The following is a 21155-nucleotide window of genomic DNA, read 5'->3' on the forward strand; positions in this document are numbered from 1 at the left end:
ACATTATGGGAGTCCTAGAAAGATGAGAAAGAGAGAAAGGGGCAGAAGTAGTACTGACAGAAATAATGACAGAGAACTTCCCAAACTTAGCAAAAGATGTGACTATGTACATCCAAGAATCCCAGAGAACACCAAATGGGATAAACATATATTGATCACACTATCAAAAGCAAGGACAAGCAGAGAGTTCTGAAAGCTGCAAAAGAAAAGCAGCATGTTATATATAAGAGAGTCCCAATTAGATTTAGTGCCAAGTTCTCATCAGAAACCATGGAGGCAAGCAGGCAATGCTAAAAGTAAACAACTGGCAACCAAGAATTTTGTACCGGGTGAGGCTTTTTTCAAAAATGAAGGTGAAAAAAAAATGAAGGAGAGATTAAGACATTTCCAGATAAATTCATCACACTGGATCTGTTCTAAAAGCAATGCTAAAGGGAGATCTTCAGACTGAAAGGAAAGGACACTGGTGGCATAAAGAAAGTAAGATTTTCAGTAAAGGTAACACTTTGGGTAACTATAAATGCCAGTGTCATTGCATAGTATTGTTTGGTAAGTAAATCTACTTCCTACTTTCTATGGTGCTAAAATGCAAATGCATAAATGTAATGATAAATCTATGATTTTAGACATAACAATATACAAAGATATAAATGGTAACAAGTACAAAAAAATGTGGGGAGACTGAGGAGTATAGGAAGATTATATGTATAGCCTTTTGCAGTTTAGTTAGTATCAAACCTAATATGTTTGTTATATACTTAGAATGTAAATTTTAACCCCATGGTAAGCAAAAGGAAAACAGATGAAAAGCATATCCAGATAGAAAAGAGAAGTATTCTAGAAAAGAGAAGTATTCAATATGATACAACATAAAAAATGAAATAAATATAAAAGTAAGCATTAATGGAAGAATTGAGAGACAAAAGGGACTTACAAAGGCTAAATAGCAAAATGGTAGAAGAAAGTCCTACATTTTCTGTACTGTCTTTAAATATGTTTATTAAACTCAAAGGCAGAGATTGGCAAAATGGATTTAAAAAAGCATGACCCAACTATATGCTGTCTGTAAGAGACTCATCTTAAATTCAAAGATACAAGTAGATTGAGGGTGAAAGGGTGGGAAAAAAATACCATGTGAGTAATAACCATAAGAGAAATAAGTATAGCTATATTAATATCAAATAAAATAGACTTTAAGTAAAAAACTATTATTATAAGGTGTCATATTCCAGCAGCCTTCATTCTTGAAGATGATTGTATAACCACATAACTTTTACAACGTGATCATGTGATTGTGAAAACTTTGCATCTGATGCTCTCTTTACCCACAGTTTGGATAGATGAGCAAAAAAATAAGGACAAAAATAAATAAATAACGGGGGATAAAGGGTAAAAAAAAAACAATTGAGTAGATTGCAATACTCATGGTCAATGAGAGGGAAGGGTAAGGGGTATGGGATGTATTGGGTTTTTTTCTTTGTCTTTTTATTTCTTTTTCTGGAGTGATGCAAATGCTTTAAAAATGATCTGGTGATGAATACACAACCATGTGATGATATTGTGAGCCACTGAGCATATACTTTGGATAGACTGTATGGTGTGTGAAGATATCTCTATAAAAATATATTTTTAAAAAGAAACATAACAGAAATTCTGGGAATGAAAGTCACAATAAAATTAATTAAAAATACGCTAGAGGTATACATAGCAGATTTGAACAGGCAGAAGAAATAATCAGTGAATTGGAAAACAGGAAAATCTAAATCTTACATACAGAATAACAGAAAAAAATGGAAATTTTTGAACAGTGTCTCAGGGATTTGAATGATAGCAAGAAATGCACCAACTTCACATCATAGATGTCCCAGAAGAAGAAAAGGGAAAAGAAAAAATATTTGAGTAAACAATGGCTGAAAATTTCCAAAGTTTTATGAAAGACAAATACACATGTCGAAGAAGTGCAACAACATACTCCAAACAGAAAAATCCTGACAGACATACCCTGAGACACATACTACTCAGAATGTCAAATACCAAAGATAAGCAACAAGAAAAAGGCAATTTGTCATATACAAGAGAACTGCAAAAAAAAAAAAAAAAAACAAACAGTTATAAGGGACAAAGACAGTCATTATATACTGATAAAGGGCTCAATTCAATAAGAAACTGTAATGATTATAAATATATTAGCACCTAACAGCAGAGCCCTAAAATAAATGAAGCAAATATTGACAGATTTGAAAGGAGAAATTGACAGTTCTACATTAATAGTAGGTGATTTTTACTACACACTTTTAATAATGGATAGAACATCTAGTCAGAAGATCAATAAGGAAATACAAGACTTGAGCAATATTCTAAACCAACTATTCCTAACAGACATACATGGGACACTTGACCCAACAACAACAGAATACACTTTCTTCTCGAGGTCACATGGATACTTCTTGAGAATAAACCATATATTAGGTCACAAAAGAAGTCTCAATAAATTAAAAAATATTGAAATCATGCAAGGGATCTTCTCTGATCACAACAGAATGAAGCTAGGAAACAATAACAGAGGCTGAAATGGGAAATTCACAAATATGTGGAAATAGTAAAAAAAATTTTTAAAAGAAAAAATAAAAAGCAAGTATGTGGAAATTAAACAACATACTCTTCAAAAACCAATGGGTTAAAGAAGAAATCACAATGGAGACTAGGAAATATCCTGAGGTGAATGAAAATGAAAATAAATATATTGAAACTTATGGAATGCAGTAAAGGCAGTGCTGAAAGGGAAATTTTTATCTTTAAATGCTTACACTGAAAAAAAAGAAAGACTTCAAATAAAAAACTAACTCAAGACTGGAAGAACTAGAGAAACAAACTAAACCCAAAGTGAGCAGAAGGAAAGTGTGGTAGTTAGATTAAGTTGTCAACTTGGCCAGGTGAAGGCACATAGTTCTGTTGCTGTGGACTTGAGCCAATGGTACGTGAACCTCATCTGTTGCTAACTACATCTTCAGTTGGCTAGAAGGTGTGCCTGCTGCAATGAATAATGTTTGACTTAATTGGCTGGTGCTTAAATGAGAGAGCACAATGTAGCACACCCTAAGCAGCTCAGCATTCCTCATCTCAGCACTTGCAGCTCAGCCCAGGCCTTTGGAGATGCAGAAAGGAATCACCCCGGAGAAAGTTGTTGGAACCCAGAGGCCTGGAGAGAAGGCCAGCAGAGGCCATCCTGTGCCTTCCCACATAAGAAAGAACCTCGGTGGAAAGTTAACTGCCTTTCCTCTGAAGAACTAACAAAATAAATCCCCTTTTACTAAAAGTCAGTCCATCTCTGGTGTGTTGCATTCCAGCAGCTAGCAAACTAGAACAGAAAGAAATAATAAAGGTTAGAGGGGAGATAAATGAAAGAAAGCACAAAAGAAAAATTAGAGAAAGTTAACAAAACCAAAAATTGTTTCTTTGAAAATATTGACAAGCCTTTAGCTAGACTGATAAAGAAAGAGGGAAGATAGAAATAATGAATATCAAAAATGAAAATGGGAACCTTACTACTGACCCCAGTGAAGTAAAAAAGACTATAAGAGAATACTATAAGCAACTGTACACTAATAAATTAGATAACCTAGACAAAATGGACAAATTCTTTGAAACACACAAACTTCCTACACAGACTCAAGAAGAAATAGATTATCTCAAATCCAATTATAATAAAGACATTGAAACTGTAATCAAAAATCTCCCAACAACAACAGAAAAGCCCAAGAAGAAATGGCTTCACAGGGAAATTTTACCAAATAGTCCAAGAAGACAACTCCAATACAGTGCAAATGCTTCCAAAAACTTGAAGAAGGGGGAACACTCGCTCATTCATTCTATGCGGTGAAAATCCCCCTCACACCAAAGCCATAGAAAGACGCAAGAAAAGAAAACTACAGATAAATATCTTTTATGAATGTAGATGTAAAAGTCCTCAATAAAATACTAGCAAACTGAATCCAACTTCATATTAAAAGATTTATACACCATGATCAACAGGGATTTATCCCTGGTATACAAGGGATAAATAAGAAAATCAATTAATGAAGGGGAAAAACGCATGTTCATTTCAATTGATACAGAAAAGGCATTTGACAAAATCCAGCACTGCTTCCTGATAAAAACCCTTAGAACACCAGCAATAGAAGGAAACATCCATAACTTTATAAAAGACATGTATGAAAAGCCAACAGCTAACATTCTACTTAAGGATGAAAGACTGAAAGCTTCCTTTCTAAGATCTAGAACAAGACAAGGATGCCCACTGTCACCACTGTTATTCAACAATGTACTGGAAGTTCTTTTCAGAGCAATTAGGCAAGAAAAAGAAAAGACATTCAAATTAGAAAGAAAAAAGGAAACGTTTTGCTATTTGCAGATGGCATGGTCCTATATACAGAAAATCCTGAAAAATCCACAACAAAGCTCCTAGAGCTAATAAAGAAATTCAGCAAAGTGGCAGGGTACAAAATTGACACCCCAAATCAGTAGTGTTTATGTGTACAGGTAATGAACAATCAGAAGAAGAAATCAAGAAAAAATTCCATTTACAATACCAACTAAAAGAATCAAATACCTAGGAATAAATGTAACCAAGGATGTGCTGGACATATATACAGAAAACTATAAAACATTGCTGAGAGAAATAAAAAGAAAACTGTATTAAATGGAAGGGTATTCTGTGTTCATGGACTGGAAAACAAAATGTGGTAAGGATGTCAATCCTACCAAAGGCGATTTAAAGATTAAATGTAATCCCAATCAAATTTCTAACAGCCATCTTTGCAGATCTGGAAAAGCCAATTACCAAACTTATAGGAAGGGTTTAGGGGCCCCAAATAGCTAAAGCCATCTAGAAAAAGAATGAAGTTGGAGGACTCACACTACTAATCTTAAAAGTGATTACAAAGCCAGGGTATCTGTTCATACCCTGGATAAAAAGGGCATCAGAGACAAGGTTTTCACATTTTACAGAACATTGTAAAAGCTATATATTTATACAGTTCTCTTCAAGAATCAGGGCTACTGGAACACAGTTCAACAGTTTCAGGTACTTCCCTCTAGCCACTCCAATATACCATACCTAAAAAGGGTTATCTATATAATGCGTAAGGATAACCTCCAGGACAACTTCTCAATTCTGTTTGAAATCTCTCAGCCACTGAAACTTTATTTTGTCTCATTTCTCTCTTCCCTGTTTTGGTCAAGAAGTTTTTCTCAATCCCATGATGCCAGGTCCCAGCTTATCCCTTGGAGTTCTGACCTACATTGCCAGAGAGATTTACATCTCTGGGAATCATGCCCACATAGTGGGGAGGGCAGTGAGTTCACCTCCCAAGTCCAGCCAAGGGAATTTGTCCCTTGATGTTTGACAGGGGACAAACTCCACTCACCTGGGAATGAGTAGCCTCTTTAATAAATCTCCAAATGTTGTAGGGAAAATTGGATTTTCATTTATGATAAATAAATAAATGAATAAACAAAAAATTTAAGGGACCCCTACTTCACATGATCTTACACAAAAGATCAACCCAAAATGGATCATATACCTAAATATAAGAGACAGAGCTATCAAATTTCTAGGAGAAAACATAGGAAATCATCTTTAAGACCTCTTGTTAGGCAACGGTTTCTTAGACTTGACACCCAAAACACAAGCAACAAAAGAAAAACATAGATAAATGGTACCTCATCAAAATAAAAAAAACTTTTGTCCCTTAAATGACTTTACCATAGGTACTTTGGTAAATGATATTTACCAAAATGTCGTTCTATACAATGGAGGAAAATATTTGGAAAATGCACTTCTGATAAAGGTCTAATATTCAGAACATATAAATACATCCCATAACTCAACAACAAAAAGACAAACAACCCAATCAAAAATCGGCAAAAGACTTAAATAGACATCTCTCCAAAGAAGAGGTGCAAATGATCGGAAAGCACATGAAAAGATGCTGAATATCATTAATCATAAGGAAAATGCAAATCAAAACTATAATGAGATACCATTTTATGCCCACTAGAATTACAAGTGTTGGAGAGGATGTGGAGAAATAGGAGCACTCATTCATTTGTGGTGAGAATGTAAAATGATACAGCTGCTGTTGAAGACAGTTTGGCAGTTCCTCAGAAAGTTAAGAATAGAATTACCATATGAGTCAGCAATCCTCCTTGGTATATACTCAAAAGAACTGAAAGATTTGAATAAGCATTTGCATAGCAGCATTATTTGCAATTACCAAGAGGTGAAAGGAACCCAACTATCCATCAAATGATGAAAGAATAAACAAAATGTGGTATGGAATATTATTCAGTTGTCAAAAGGAGTGAAGCTCTGACACATGTGACAACATCGCTGAACCTTGAAGACATCATGTTGAATGAAATAAGCCAGACACCATAGGACAAATATTGTATGATCTCACTGATAAAAAGTAATTAGAATTAACAAACTCATAAAGTCAGAATCCAGAATATAGGTTACAAGGTGATGGGATGAGGGTAAGGAATAAAGAGTTAAGACTTAAAATGTACAGAGTTTCCATTTGGGATGATGGGAAAATTTTGGTAATGAAGATGATAGCAGCACAACACTGTGAAAACAATTAGCAGCATTGAGTTATATGTTTGAATGTGGTTAAGATACAAATGTTAGGTTGTATATATGCTACCAGAATATTGATAAAAATAAATCAACATAGTGAACCCTAAGTTAGACCATGGATTATAGCTAATAGTGCAATTAAAAGAGAAGCAAGGAAAATCGTCCACAATTGCATCCCTCAATAATAACCACAATTGCCATTTAGTTCTATTCTCTTTGTGACTCCCTTCACATTCATAATAAAAAATGTAATTTTATACTACCAGCCAGTATCAAATGCATCCACATGGAGCATCTTTGTCTTAATTGACATTGTTTCTATTACTAGTGAAGCAGGACATCCACCATAGGTTCATCGGCCATTTATATTTAATCTTTCGTGAACTGCTTATTTTGGGGGCCTGGTCATCCATATTGCAAATTTACTTTTTTAAAAGTTGTTAATAGTTGCATATAAACCCTGTGGTGTAACCATTAAGAGGAATAGGGAAAGGAGTTGGCAGCTCCCAGGATTTCAGAATTTCTCAATTCCCAGGCTCCCTGATTTTCAGGGCAACTGTGTTGTACAACTCTGGGGAGTTCCTATTCATATGAACACAACATGCAGCTCTATTCAGGATACACAAATAGGGAAATAGATGAAGAATTCATTTTTCTTGGTTGCAGATGTTACAGGAAAAAACTTAAAGTATGGGTTATACTTTCATGGAAAAAAAATATAAAAAATATATTACAAACCATCAGAGGGATGTATTTACTTACTAAAAGATTTTTCTCCTAGTCAAAGTACATTTAGTTTCAAAAAAGTTGTAAAAGCATAAAGAAACTGTAGTCAGATATCATTCAACATTAGCAAAGCATAGGTAGGCCCTTTGCTTTTAGTTTTATTGTTAAGGTGTCCTCTCTATGTTCTTTCATTTGTTCTTTTTGTTTCCCATTCATATGATCAGTTTCTGTACTTGTCTCCAGGGTTCCATTCTTAAAGTCAACCAGATTTAAAAAGTTACTTTCCTCCCGCTCTTTCTTTTTTCTTAGCTCTTTCTGACCTAGACTGTTGAAAGTCAAGCTTCAAAGAAATAAAAGTGCTTTCAGGGAACTGTGATGTATTTATGAGAGGTTGTGAGAGGTAGGAGAGGGAGTACTGGGGAGTCAAGACATAAACAGAAGTAAAAGATTAACAGCCAAGTGCTTGAAAGGAAAACAGAACTAGGAGAAGCAAGGGCAATTCAGAGAGAGCTAAGAAGAGGAATTTGGTGCATATATTCTGGGTCATACCACTTATTGAAATAATATCACATCAACATTTAACTCTGGGACATAGGCGTGTTATCCATTTCCCACAAAACAGGAAAGATCACTGTTATGAAAGATTGAGTAAACTGTTAAATGTCCCACAGCTAGTATATTTTGTTATCAAGATTCAAAACCAAATCTGCCTGAATTTGAAAGTCTTCATCTTTCTCAAGTCATACTACTTTCCCCAAAATAAAAGGAAATAATGGGTCACAGAGAAACAATGGACTCTAAGATATTGAATTTTGTTAAGACATGAAAGAGGTGCTTCTTCAAAGATACATAAGAACCATATAAAATTATATATTTAACTCTGACCATTTCCCCCTGGAAATAATAGGTGATCCACACTGTACGACTGGTAAACCCAAGCAAGATTTAAATTGAACTTGCTTAGGTATACAGGAAAAAAATGGGGTCATTTTTTAATTCCATGAGAAGTCTTCATTTCCAGAATGGTCATGGTGTGGGAAAAGAAAAAGAACTAGGAAGTAGTATGTGTACTATGAGCTATACCTCTTGAGGATATTGTGCTCAGAAAGAGCTTAAATGCCTTCAAACATTTGCAGACACCATTGATTTTGTCTGAGATGCCCTCCTTCACCTTTCTTGTATGCCTAGAGAACTCCTATTTTTGCTTAAAAGCCCAGCTCAGATACCACCTGCTCCATGCCTTAGAATGAATCATCCCCTTTTTTGAACAGTTTTTGTATCTCTTCCTTATTATGAGGTACAGGCAGGCTCATAATAGAACAATACTACCTTCCACCTACTAGTACAAGAATGTCATCACATTTATTGATATCTTACCATCTCTTTCTGAAAGCTCATACATCACCCTGTTTCTCTTTCAGGACACTAAGGGAAGCCCATCCTATCATCAATCTGTGTAACTCCTACATTACCACATCCTCTGAGCCTTCCAGCTCTCATTTTAATATTCATTTTTCCACTTCAATGAGTCCTCGTGCTTGGAATCTGTGGTCTATCATTCTGACCACTCTTTAGTTAATATTCTCAAATCCTGTGCCAAATTGTGGTTCCATTGCATCTGCCCAGAGCATTAATAACAATAGATGAATCCAATTACTCACTTTCTCTCTCCCATATCTGAGTTGTTTGTTATGAAGAAAAGGTCATACACTTCTGAAAATTAGTAAGACTATAAATGCATTCTTTTAAATCTTAGCTCAGGCCTGAGAGCCACCGAACAGTACTTCTCTGGATTTTGAGTCCACCCTATCCTTTTATTCTACAACAGCTATTTGAGACATTCACCCTTCTTTTACAGGACACCTCTCCACCATATCCTCCATCATTCTTGCATGACCACATCTCTTGCTTACCTCAAAGAGAAAATGGAGGCCTCCTGCCTATTTTCTTACCCTTCCCTCATGCCTTTACAACCTTGTGCATCTTCAACTTCTTTTCATACTGATATGTATGAAAAAATGCCCTCCTCTTGTTCAGTGCTTATTCCTCCACCTGTGCTCCAAGTTTCTCTTCCATCCTCCTTTCATCTGTGCATTCAATCTCTTCTTCTATAATTAATTTATTCTTCTGAATATGCATCCACTCAAACCTCTATCCTCTTAAAAACCTGAAAAGAAGATACTTCTTCAGCTTTCATAAAGGATTAGTCTATATTAATTAACTACTGCCTCACCTCTCATCTTGTCCTAAATCCACCAGATCCTCTCTTTGCCCTCCTGATTTATACTAAAATTGTTCTGACCAAGATCATCACTGTCTTCCTCATTGTATGTATCCTTTTTGTAGCATTTTATGCCATCATCCCTTCTTTCCTTCTTATAACTCTTTTATCCTTGGTTTTTCACCTGGTTTCCTCCTATTTCTACTATTCTTTTTTAATCACTGTTACAGACTTCTTCTGACTGTACCTAAATCTTAACATTTCCCCAAGTTCCATAGTTGGTCCCTCTGTAGTCAATATTGCATTATTCCCTCCAGTTCTATTCATGCCCATAGCTTCAGGCACTTTCTGTACTAATGAACTCCAAATCTAGACCTTCAACTCAGATTCCTCTCCTAACTTCTAGAACTATAAATTCAACTTTCTATATGCATTTTCACATCTATGTCCAGCCTATGCTTCAAATTCAATATTTCAAAATTGTCATCATCGTCCTCCCACCCCACTTCAACAAATGACATCATCATCTATTTATTTGCCCAAACTAAAAACCTTGATCCCATCCTGAATTCTTTCTCCCTTGTATTACCACACTCAGCCCCCAAGTTCTACCTGCTTAAATTATCTTGAATTATCTCCAATCTCCTCCTGCTAACATGCCTAAATTGCCGTAATAAACTCCTAAATGATTTTTCCACACGTTTCCTTTTCCTTTCTATATTTTATACTGTCATCTTGATTTACAAATCCAACAATGTGACTCTTTGTCTATCCTTTAAATCATTCAATGCAATTACTAGGGAAGTATAGCTATTATTTCATTATCGAAGGATAATAAGATAAAATTTTAAAATAATTTAATTATGGAATTTAACATTGACATATAAAATCCAAATTCTTTCAACAATATTCAAGGACCTTTTTTTTTTTTTTTATAATACAAGCATATTTTAATTTTTATTGTAGTGTGTTCTTTCTAACTTTTTTTTTTATTAATTAAAAAAAGAATTAACAAAACAATTAGAAATCATTCCAATCTACATGTACAATCAGTAATTCTTAATAACATCACATAGTTGCATATTCATCATTTCTTAGTACATTTGCATCTATTTAGAAAAAGAAATAAAAAGACAACAGAATAAGAATTAAAACAATAATAGAAAGAAAAAAAAACAAAAAAAACAAAAACAAAAAACCTATACCTCACATGCAGCTTCATTCTGTGTTTTAACATAATTGCATTACAATTGGGTAGTATTGTGCTGTCCATTTCTGAGTTTTTATATCCAGTCCCGTTGTACAGTCTGTATCCCTTCATCTCCAATTATCCCTTCTCTTTTTTTTTTTTTTTAATTAACGGAAAAAAAGAAATTAACCCAACATTTAGAGATCATACCATTCTACACATGCAATCATTAATTCTTAACATCATCACATAGATGCATGATCATCATTTCTTAGTACATTTGCATTGGTTTAGAAGAACTAGCAACATAACCGAAAAAGATATAGAATGTTAATATAGAGAAAAAAATAAAAGTAATAATAGTAAAATCAAAACAAAACAACACAAAACAAAACAAAAACCTATAGCTCAGATGCAGCTTCATTCAGTGTTTTAACATGATTACTTTACAATTAGGTATTATTGTGCTGTCCATCTTTGAGTTTTTGTATCTAGTCCTGTTGCACAGTCTGTATCCCTTCAGCTTCAATTACCCATTGTCTTACCCTGTTTCTAACTCCTGCTGAACTCTGTTACCAATGACATATTTCAAGTTTATTCTCGAATGTCCGTTCACATCAGTGGGACCATACAGTATTTGTCCTTTAGTTTTTGGCTGGATTCACTCAGCATAATATTCTCTAGGTCCATCCATGTTATTACATGGTTCATAAGTTTATCTTGTCTTAAAGCTGCATAATATTCCATCGTATGTATATACCACAGTTTGTTTAGCCACTCTTCTGTTGATGGAGATTTTGGCTGTTTCCATCTCTTTGCAATTGTAAATAATGCTGCTATAAACATTGGTGTGCAAATGTCCATTTGTGTCTTTGCCCTTAAGTCCTTTGAGTAGATATCTAGCAATGGTATTGCTGGGTCGTATGGCAATTCTATATTCAGCTTTTTGAGGAACCGCCAAACTGCCTTCCACAGTGGTTGCACCCTTTGACATTCCCACCAACAGTGGATAAGTGTGCCTCTTTCTCCGCATCCTCTCCAGCACTTGTCATTTTCTGTTTTGTTGATAATGGCCATTCTGGTGGGTGTGAGATGATATCTCATTGTGGTTTTGATTTGCATTTCTCTAATGGCCAGGGACATTGAGCATCTCTTCATGTGCCTCTTGGCCATCCGTATTTCCTCTTCTGAGAGGTGTCTGTTCAAGTCTTTTTCCCATTTTGTAATTGGGTTGGCTGTCTTTTTGTTGTTGAGATGAACAATCTCTTTATAAATTCTGGATACTAGACCTTTATCTGATATATCATTTCCAAATATTGTCTCCCATTGTGAAGGCTGTCTTTCTACTTTCTTGATGAAGTTCTTTGATGCACAAAAGTGTTTAATTTTGAGGAGTTCCCATTTATTTATTTCCTTCTTCAGTGCTCTTGCTTTAGGTTTAAGGTCCATAAAACCGCCTCCAATTGTAAGTTTCATAAGTTATCTCCCTGCATTTTCCTCTAACTGTTTTATGGTCTTAGACCTAATGTTTAGATCTTTGATCCATTTTGAGTTAACTTTTGTATAGGGTGTGAGAGATGGGTCTTCTTTCATTCTTTTGCATATGGATATCCAGTTCTCTAGGCACCATTTATTGAAGAGACTGCTCTGTCCCAGGTGAGTTGGCTTGACTGCCTTATCAAAGATCAAATGTCCATAGATGAGAGGGTCTATATCTGAGCACTCTATTCGATTCCATTGGTCGATATATCTATCTTTATGCCAATACCATGCTGTTTTGACCACTGTGGCTTCATAATATGCCTTAAAGTCAGGCAGCGCGAGACCTCCAGCTTCGTTTTTTTTCCTCAAGATGTTTTTAGCAATTCGGGGCACCCTGCCCTTCCAGATAAATTTGCTTATTGGTTTTTCTATTTCTGAAAAATAAGTTGTTGGGATTTTGATTGGTATTGCATTGAATCTGTAAATCAATTTAGGTAGGATTGACATCTTAACTATATTTAGTCTTCCAATCCATGAACACGGTGTGCCCTTCCATCTATTTAGGTCTTCTGTGATTTCTTTTAGCAGTTTTTTGTAGTTTTCTTTATACAGGTTTTTTGTCTCTTTAGTTAAATTTATTCCTAGGTATTTTATTCTTTTAGTTGCAATTGTAAATGGGATTCGTTTCTTGATTTCCCCCTCAGCTTGTTCATTACTAGTGTATAGAAATGCTACAGATTTTTGAATGTTGATCTTGTAACCTGCTACTTTGCTGTACTCATTTATTAGCTCTAGTAGTTTTGTTGTGGATTTTTCTGGGTTTTCGACGTATAGTATCATATCGTCTGCAAACAGTGATAGTTTTACTTCTTCCTTTCCAATTTTGATGCCTTGTATTTCTTTTTCTTGTCTAATTGCTCTGGCTAGAACCTCCAACACAATGTTGAATAATAGTGGTGATAGTGGACATCCTTGTCTTGTTCCTGATCTTAGGGGGAAAGTTTTCAATTTTTCCCCATTGAGGATGATATTAGCTGTGGGTTTTTCATATATTCCCTCTATCATTTTAAGGAAGTTCCCTTGTATTCCTATCTTTTGAAGTGTTTTCAACAGGAAAGGATGTTGAATCTTGTCGAATGCCTTCTCTGCATCAATTGAGATGATCATGTGATTTTTCTGCTTTGATTTGTTGATATGGTGTATTACATTAATTGATTTTCTTATGTTGAACCATCCTTGCATACCTGGGATGAATCCTACTTGGTCATGATGTATAATTCTTTTAATGTGTTGTTGGATACGATTTGCTAGAATTTTATTGAGGATTTTTGCATCTGTATTCATTAGAGAGATTGGTCTGTAGTTTTCTTTTTTTGTAATATCTTTGCCTGGTTTTGGTATGAGGGTGATGTTGGCTTCATAGAATGAATTAGGTAGTTTTCCCTCCACTTCGATTTTTTTGAAGAGTTTGAAGAGAATTGGTACTAATTCTTTCTGGAACGTTTGGTAGAATTCACATGTGAAGCCATCTGGTCCTGGACTTTTCTTTTTAGGAAGCTTTTGAATGACTAATTCAATTTCTTTACTTGTGATTGGTTTGTTGAGGTCATCTATGTCTTCTTGAGTCAAAGTTGGTTGTTCATGTCTTTCCAGGAACCCGTCCATTTCCTCTAAATTGTTGTATTTATTAGCGTAAAGTTGTTCATAGTATCCTGTTATGACCTCCTTTATTTCTGTGAGGTCAGTAGTTATGTCTCCTCTTCCATTTCTGATCTTATTTATTTGCATCCTCTCTCTTCTTCTTTTTGTCAATCTTGCTAAGGGCCCATCAATCTTATTGATTTTCTCATAGAACCAACTTCTGGCCTTATTGATTTTCTCTATTGTTTTCATGTTTTCAATTTCATTTATTTGTGCTCTAATCTTTGTTATTTCTTTCCTTTTGCTTGCTTTGGGGTTAGCTTGCTGTTCTTTCTCCAGTTCTTCCAAATGGATAGTTAATTCCTGAATTTTTGCCTTTTCTTCTTTTCTGATATAGGCATTTAGAGCAATAAATTTCCCTCTTAGCACTGCCTTTGCTGCGTCCCATAAGTTTTGATATGTTGTGTTTTCATTTTCATTCGCCTCGAGGTATTTGCTAATTTCTCTTGCAATTTCTTCTTTGACCCACTCGTTGTTTAAGAGTGTGTTGTTGAGCCTCCATGTATTTGTGAATTTTCTGGCACTCGGCCTGTTATTGATTTCCAACTTCATTCCTTTATGATCCGAGAAAGTGTTGTGTATGATTTCAATCTTTTTAAATTTGTTAAGACTTGCTTTGTGACCCAGCATATGGTCTATCTTTGAGAATGATCCATGAGCACTTGAGAAAAAGGTGTATCCTGCTGTTGTGGGATGTAATGTCCTATAAATGTCTATTAAGTCTAGTTCATTTATAGTAATATTCAGATTCTCTATTTCTTTGTTGATCCTCTGTCTAGATGTTCTGTCCCTTGATGAGAGTGGTGAGTTGAAGTCTCCAACTATTATGGTATATGAGTCTATTTCCCTTTTCAGTGTTTGCAGTATATTCCTCACGTATTTTGGGGCATTCTGATTCGGTGCGTAAATATTTATGATTGTTATGTCTTCTTGTTTAATTATTCCTTTTATTAGTATATAGTGTTCTTCTTTGTCTCTTTTAACTGTTTTACATTTGAAGTCTAATTTGTTGGATATTAGTATAGCTACTCCTGCTCTTTTCTGGTTGTTATTTGCATGAAATATCTTTTCCCAACCTTTCACTTTCAACCTATGTTTATCTTTGGGTCTAAGATGTGTTTCCTGTAGACAGCATATAGAAGGATCCTGTTTTTTAATCCATTCTGCCAATCTATGTCTTTTGATTGGGGAATTCAGTCCATTGACATTTAGTGTTATTACTGTTTGGATAATATTTTCCTCTAACATTTTCCCTTTTGTATTATATATATCATATCTGATTTTCCTTCTTTCTACACTCTTTTCCATATCTCTCTCTTCTGTCTTTTTGTATCTGACTCTAGTGCTCCCTTTAGTATTTCTTGCAGAGCTGGTCTCTTGGTCACAAATTCTTTCAGTGACTTTTTGTCTGAGAATGTTTTAATTTCTCCCTCATTTTTGAAGGATAATTTTGCTGGATATAGGAGTCTTGGTTGGAAGTTTTTCTCTTTTAGTATTTTAAATATATCATCCCACTGTCTTCTAGCTTCCATGGTTTCTGCTGAGAAATCTACACAAAGTCTTATTGGGTTTCCCTTGTATGTAATGGATTGTTTTTCTCTTGCTGCTTTCAAGATCCTCTCTTTCTCTTTGACCTCTGACATTCTAACTAGTAAGTGTCTTGGAGAACGCCTATTTGGGTCTAATCTCTTTGGGGTGCGCTGCACTTCTTGGATCTGTAATTTTAGGTCTTTCATAAGAGTTGGGAAATTTTCAGTGATAATTTCTTCCATTAGTTTTTCTCCTCCTTTTCCCTTCTCTTCTCCTTCTGGGACACCCACAACACGTATATTTGTGCGGTTCATATTGTCCTTGAGTTCCCTGATACCCTGTTCAAATTTTTCCATTCTTTTCCCGATAGTTTCTGTTTCTTTTTGGAATTCAGATGTTCCATCCTCCAAATCACTAATTCTATCTTCTGTCTCTTTAAATCTATCATTGTAGCTATCCATTATTTTTTCTATGTTTGCTACTTTATCCTTCACTTCCATAAGTTCTGCGATTTGTTTTTTCAGTTTTTCTATTTCTTCTTTATGTTCAGCCCATGTCCTCTTCATGTCCTCCCTCAATTTATCGATTTCATTTTTGAAGAGGTTTTCCATTTCTGTTCGTATATTCAGCATTAGTTGTCTCAGCTCTTGTGTCTCATTTGAGCTATTGGTTTGTTCCTTTGACTGAGCCATATTCTCAATCTTTTGAGCGTGGACAGTTATCTTCTGCTGCTGGCATCTGGGCATTTATTCAGATTTCTCTTGGTGTTGGACCCAGCAAGGTTGTAATATTTTTCTGTGAAATCTCTGGGTTCTGTTTTTCTTATCCTGCCCAGTAGGTGGCGCTCGTGGCACACGTTTGTCTGCGGGTCCCACCAGTAAAAGGTGCTGTGGGACCTTAAACTTTGGAAAACTCTCGGGGTTCGCTAGCCGAAGCGGCTTGAGCCGGCCCGGGGTCCGAACGCAGGGAGGGTGTCCGAACGCAGGGAGGGTTGCTGGTCGCCGCAGCCAGGGAAAGAGCCCGTCCGAATTTCCTAGTCGGCCCTGGGCAACAAGCGTGGCGGGAGGGTGCCAGCGGCAGCGGCCCGCCCGAGAGAGTGCACGTTCCCCGGGAGTCACGGGGTCACCGTTCTCCGCGGCCTGGGGGTTTCCGATCCAATTCTCTCAGTTGGTCCGGGGGCTGCGCGTGGTGTGGGCGCCAGTCGCCTTGGTTTCAGGGGACCACCTCTCCAATTCTCCCAGCCGGCCCGGGAGGGGGGAAGGGAGTAACTCCGGCCGCTTGCCACTCCGCCCGGTAAGGCCCGCGCGCCTCGGCGATCTCACCCGAGCTGCTTCTCTCAGCCAGCCAGCCATTCCAGGATGGGGTACGCTGTCTTTTTTTATCTCTGTTGTGGCTTTGGGCGCTTTCTGTATCGTTTCTACTCCCCTAGTAGGTGTCCTGGAGAAGAAACTAAGATCCGCGCGTCTTACTAAGCCGCCATCTTCCAGGAAGTCCTCAAGGACCTTTTTTGACTCCCCTTGCTAACCTCTCCAGTCATTTAGTCACTTCTTCCTCAGACTTATCTATGCCATAGCATACTGAACTATTTCCGATTCCCAGAAGGTTTCCCAAGCCATCTTCTCTCCACGCTACTGCTCAGGTAACTCCTTCTATGGAAATGTCTTGTGATCCCTTGTTCAATCTTCAAGTTTCACTTTGTTCATCATCTCCCAAAAACACCTAAGCTGTGTTATCCCAGAGGCTCAGTGCGCACTGTTGTTGGTTGTTGTTGCTTTTTTAACAACACAAATTTATTATTTTACCATTCTGTAGGTTAGAAGTCTCATAGATCTCACTGGGCTAAAAGTTAAGGTGTCAGTAGGGCTGTGTTCCTTCCGGAGGCTCCAGGGGAAAATCTGTTTCCTTGCCTTTTCTGCCTTCTAGAGGCTGCCCACATTTCTTAACTTGTGGCTCCTTTCTCCATGATCTTTTCCATCATCAAAGTCAGCAAGATTTTATCTCTTTATGCTTTTCTTCCATAGTCATGTCTCCTTCTGACTTTTCTCTTCTGCCTCTCTTCCTCCTCTAAGAAATCATTTTGATTACACTGGGGGCTCTATGCACACTTTTTTTTTTAAACAGGAGCAGGCACTGGGAATCTAACCCATGTCTCCAGCATGGCAGGCGAGAACTCTGCCTGCTGAGCCACCATGGCCCACCCTCAATGCACACTTTTATCATAGCACTCATCACACCATATAATATTCTTCTGTTTATTTTTCTGTCTCCTCCACTAGAAATTAAATTCCTTCAGCAAAAATATTAGGCTATACATTTTATACTCATTCATCTTTGTAGCCTCAACCCATAACATAGTACCAATTTCAGAAAGTACTACTCGAACAGTTGAAAAGAAAAAGAGAAAAACAAATGAATTAGTCAAAATATTTTTATTTTTATTCCTGTTATTTATTACTATGCAACAAACCATCTGTGCTTGTTTGAAATGATGTATATACCCTAGAAAAGCCATGTTTTAATCCTAATCCCATTTTGTAAAGGCAGCCATTTCTTTTAATCCTTATTCAGCATTGTGTTTTTGAAATTGTAATTAGGTCATCTCCCTGGAGATGTGATATAATCAAAAGTGGTTGTTAAACTGGATTAGGTGATGACATGTCTCCACCCATCCAGGTGGGTCTTGATTAGTTTCTGAAGTCCTATAAAAGAGGAAACATTTTGGAGAACAAGAGATTCAGACAGAGCAGAGTGACATAGTCAAGTGAAGCAGAGTCCACCAGCCAGAGACCTTTGGAGATGAAGAAAGAAAATGCCTCCCAGGGAGATTCATGAAACAGGAAGCCAGGAAAAGAAGCTAGCAGATGATGCAGTGTTCAACATGTGCCCTTCCAGATGAGAGATGAACCCTGACCGTGTTCACCATGTGCCTTTCCAGATGAGAGAAACTGAACTTCATTGGCCTTCTTGAATCAAGGTATCTTTCCCTGGATGCCTTAGATTGGACATTTCTATAGACTTGTTTCAGTTGGGACATCTTCTTGGGCTTAGAACTGTAAACTAGCAGCTTATTAAATTCCCCTTTTAAAAGCCATTCCATTTCTGGCATATTGCATTCCAGCAGCTAGCAAACTAGAACCCCATCCCAAAATGCAATCACTTAAAACAACAATTTATTATTATTGCTCATTGTTCTATAGTTTGAGTAAGCTCAGTTGGGTGCTTCTTGCTCTGAGTTTCTCATATAGGTGAAATCTTATGGTGGCTGGGGCTGGAGTCATCAGAAGGCCCAAATGGGAGGGATGACCAGAACAGACAAATCATGTGGTTAGCCGTTTGCTAGGAGTTCAGCTGAGGCCATCTCTTGACGCTTCTCTACATGATCTTTGGTGTGATTTGGACTTTTAACAGCATGATGGATGAATGCCAAGAACATCTGAAGAGGAATGGTCCATGAAGCCCAGGTATAGGCTGCATGGGTTCTTATGTCTTGAAGTGCCATAATATTATTTCTACCTCATTCTACAGATCAAGCAAGAGCTTGTGGCCAGCCAAGTTTCAAGAGTAGAGGAATTAGACTTCACCTCTTGAAATGAAAATGGACATAGCTGCAGAGAAAGAAGGAAATGAAGGTGGCCATTTTTAGAGAAAAATATCCACAATTTGGATTTACATACAACTTCAAATAATACATTAAAGTATGTGCCAATCTAAGACCTTTATTTGTCTTCAATTTGATAATTTCACTCTTAAGAACTATTTCTATTTATGGAATAAATAGTATTATGTGAAAAGATAACTATCAATGAAGTACCTAGCACTTCATCAATTCTATAAAAAGTTTGAAACTGTAGGCTAAAAAAACTTAGAAAATGATTTGAGTGTTTCCATTATCTTTTTATTCCTAGACATTCCTTACAATAGGAATACTTCAGAATTGATGATTAGTCAAACTAGCTAAACCTCATGTTTCCTTTTTTCTTCTCTGGAGTTTGCAATTCTATTTAGTTTGATCTATGTGAAGAGCAACTTCAGAAAGCAAGGTCTTTTTAGAGTGTTAATTCCTGTGGAACAAGGACTCTTTTCTTTTTTTTTTTTTTTTGTTTTTCACTTGAAATTACCTCCACTATTGCTAAGAAAAAGTGAATGAATACCTATTGATTATGACTTAACAAAATAATACTGTGCTTTTGAACATGGCTATTACTTAACTTTTAGAGGTATGGCTTAGGGTGGAGAGTAAAGAATCCATTATTCATTGGATGAGAGCAAGTTAGCAACAGGATGTAGGGTAGCACTAGGTTGGACTGTTTTGCAATTGTAAAGAGATAAGATATAAAAATCACACTTACCTTCTACAAGCAGCGGCATAATCCCATCATTGACTCTTTATAGGGCTCCCTTTCATTTACAGAGATTGTAGTGGTAAGAAGAAGATAAAGAAAACATTTCAGAGTCTCTGCAGTTCTTTGGAACTAGTGAAGTGTGAGGTGAGAGTAGGTGGTTCAGGTTGAGCAGAGCACACTGTGGAGTCAAGAATATGGATTAGGGTTACCTGATTGCAACAGGAGAAGACTCCCCCACAGCTGTGAAGTGCTCTACAATCTGGCCATCATGCTGCATTTCATGCCTCACTTTCTACAATCCTGTTATCTTCTCTCTTCTGTGATAGTGGGATGAGGTCATGAGAAAATGGAGAGATAGGGTATATATAAAAGGAAGTGGCAAGTAATGGGCTGTGTGAAGTCCCTCTGTATTAGCTCTCCAGGACTACCATAACAGATGACCACAAACTAGGTAGCTTAGCACAACAAATATTTATCCTCTCACAGTTCTTGTGGCCAGATGTCCTACATCAAAGTGTTGGCAGGGCTGTGCTCCTTCCAGAAACTCTAGGGGGAGAATCTGTCCCATGACTCTTCCAACTTCCAGCAGTGGTCAGCATTCCTTGGCTGGTGGCTGCATAACTCCAATGTCTGCCTCCATCTTCACTCTGACTTGCGTCTTCCCCTCTTTTGCCTCTTATAATTGGATTTAGATTCCATTTAGATAATCCAGGAGAATTTCATCTGGATGTCTTTATCTTAATTACATCTACAAAGTTTCTTGTTCCAGATAAGGTCGCCATTCCAGGTTCTAAGTGTTAGGACCTGACATATCTTTTTAGAGGCTACCATTCAATCCATACACAGTCATCATCTCAAACTTTCAGTGAAGTCCACTACACCAATACATGTTTGGTGTGCATGATATTTTTAAGAGGAAATGTGGTAAAGGGACAGTGTTCAGCATTTTGGGCCACTTGGTGCAGGACAGGAGTGGCATAGGCAGAACAGCAAGATGCAGCAAGAGGTGATGAGAAGGAATATAAGTAGCATCAAGATCACCATCCAACTACCTCCTCCTTCTTCCCCACAAGTTAAAAAAAAGATTAAGAATTGGGAAGATTAGGGAGGATGTAAGGCCACCACTGCCTATCAGTTAAGATTGAAACCAATCTAATTTGAATCTCAGTGGACAGAGTTACTTAGCTGACATGGCCTACAAAATTATTTACTTAGTTCTAACTCTGTTAGACTATGCATTTCTTAAAGGGAGAGATTTTGAGATAATTTGTCTCTGATTCCCCATGCCTTATTTACTTAAATATTTATACATGACAAATGTTG

The 21155-nt window shown here is 36.7% G+C and overlaps 1 pseudogene; it reads right to left on the bottom strand.

Annotated features, from left to right (window-relative positions):
* The window catches only part of LOC143680181 (solute carrier family 2, facilitated glucose transporter member 11 pseudogene), a 42255-nt pseudogene extending 22398 nt beyond the window's left edge, over positions 1 to 19857 (bottom strand).
* Positions 19858 to 21155: the final 1298 nt, after the last annotated feature.

This window comes from Tamandua tetradactyla, chromosome 4 (assembly GCF_023851605.1).
Source record: "Tamandua tetradactyla isolate mTamTet1 chromosome 4, mTamTet1.pri, whole genome shotgun sequence".
Classification (NCBI taxonomy): Eukaryota; Metazoa; Chordata; class Mammalia; order Pilosa; family Myrmecophagidae; genus Tamandua; species Tamandua tetradactyla.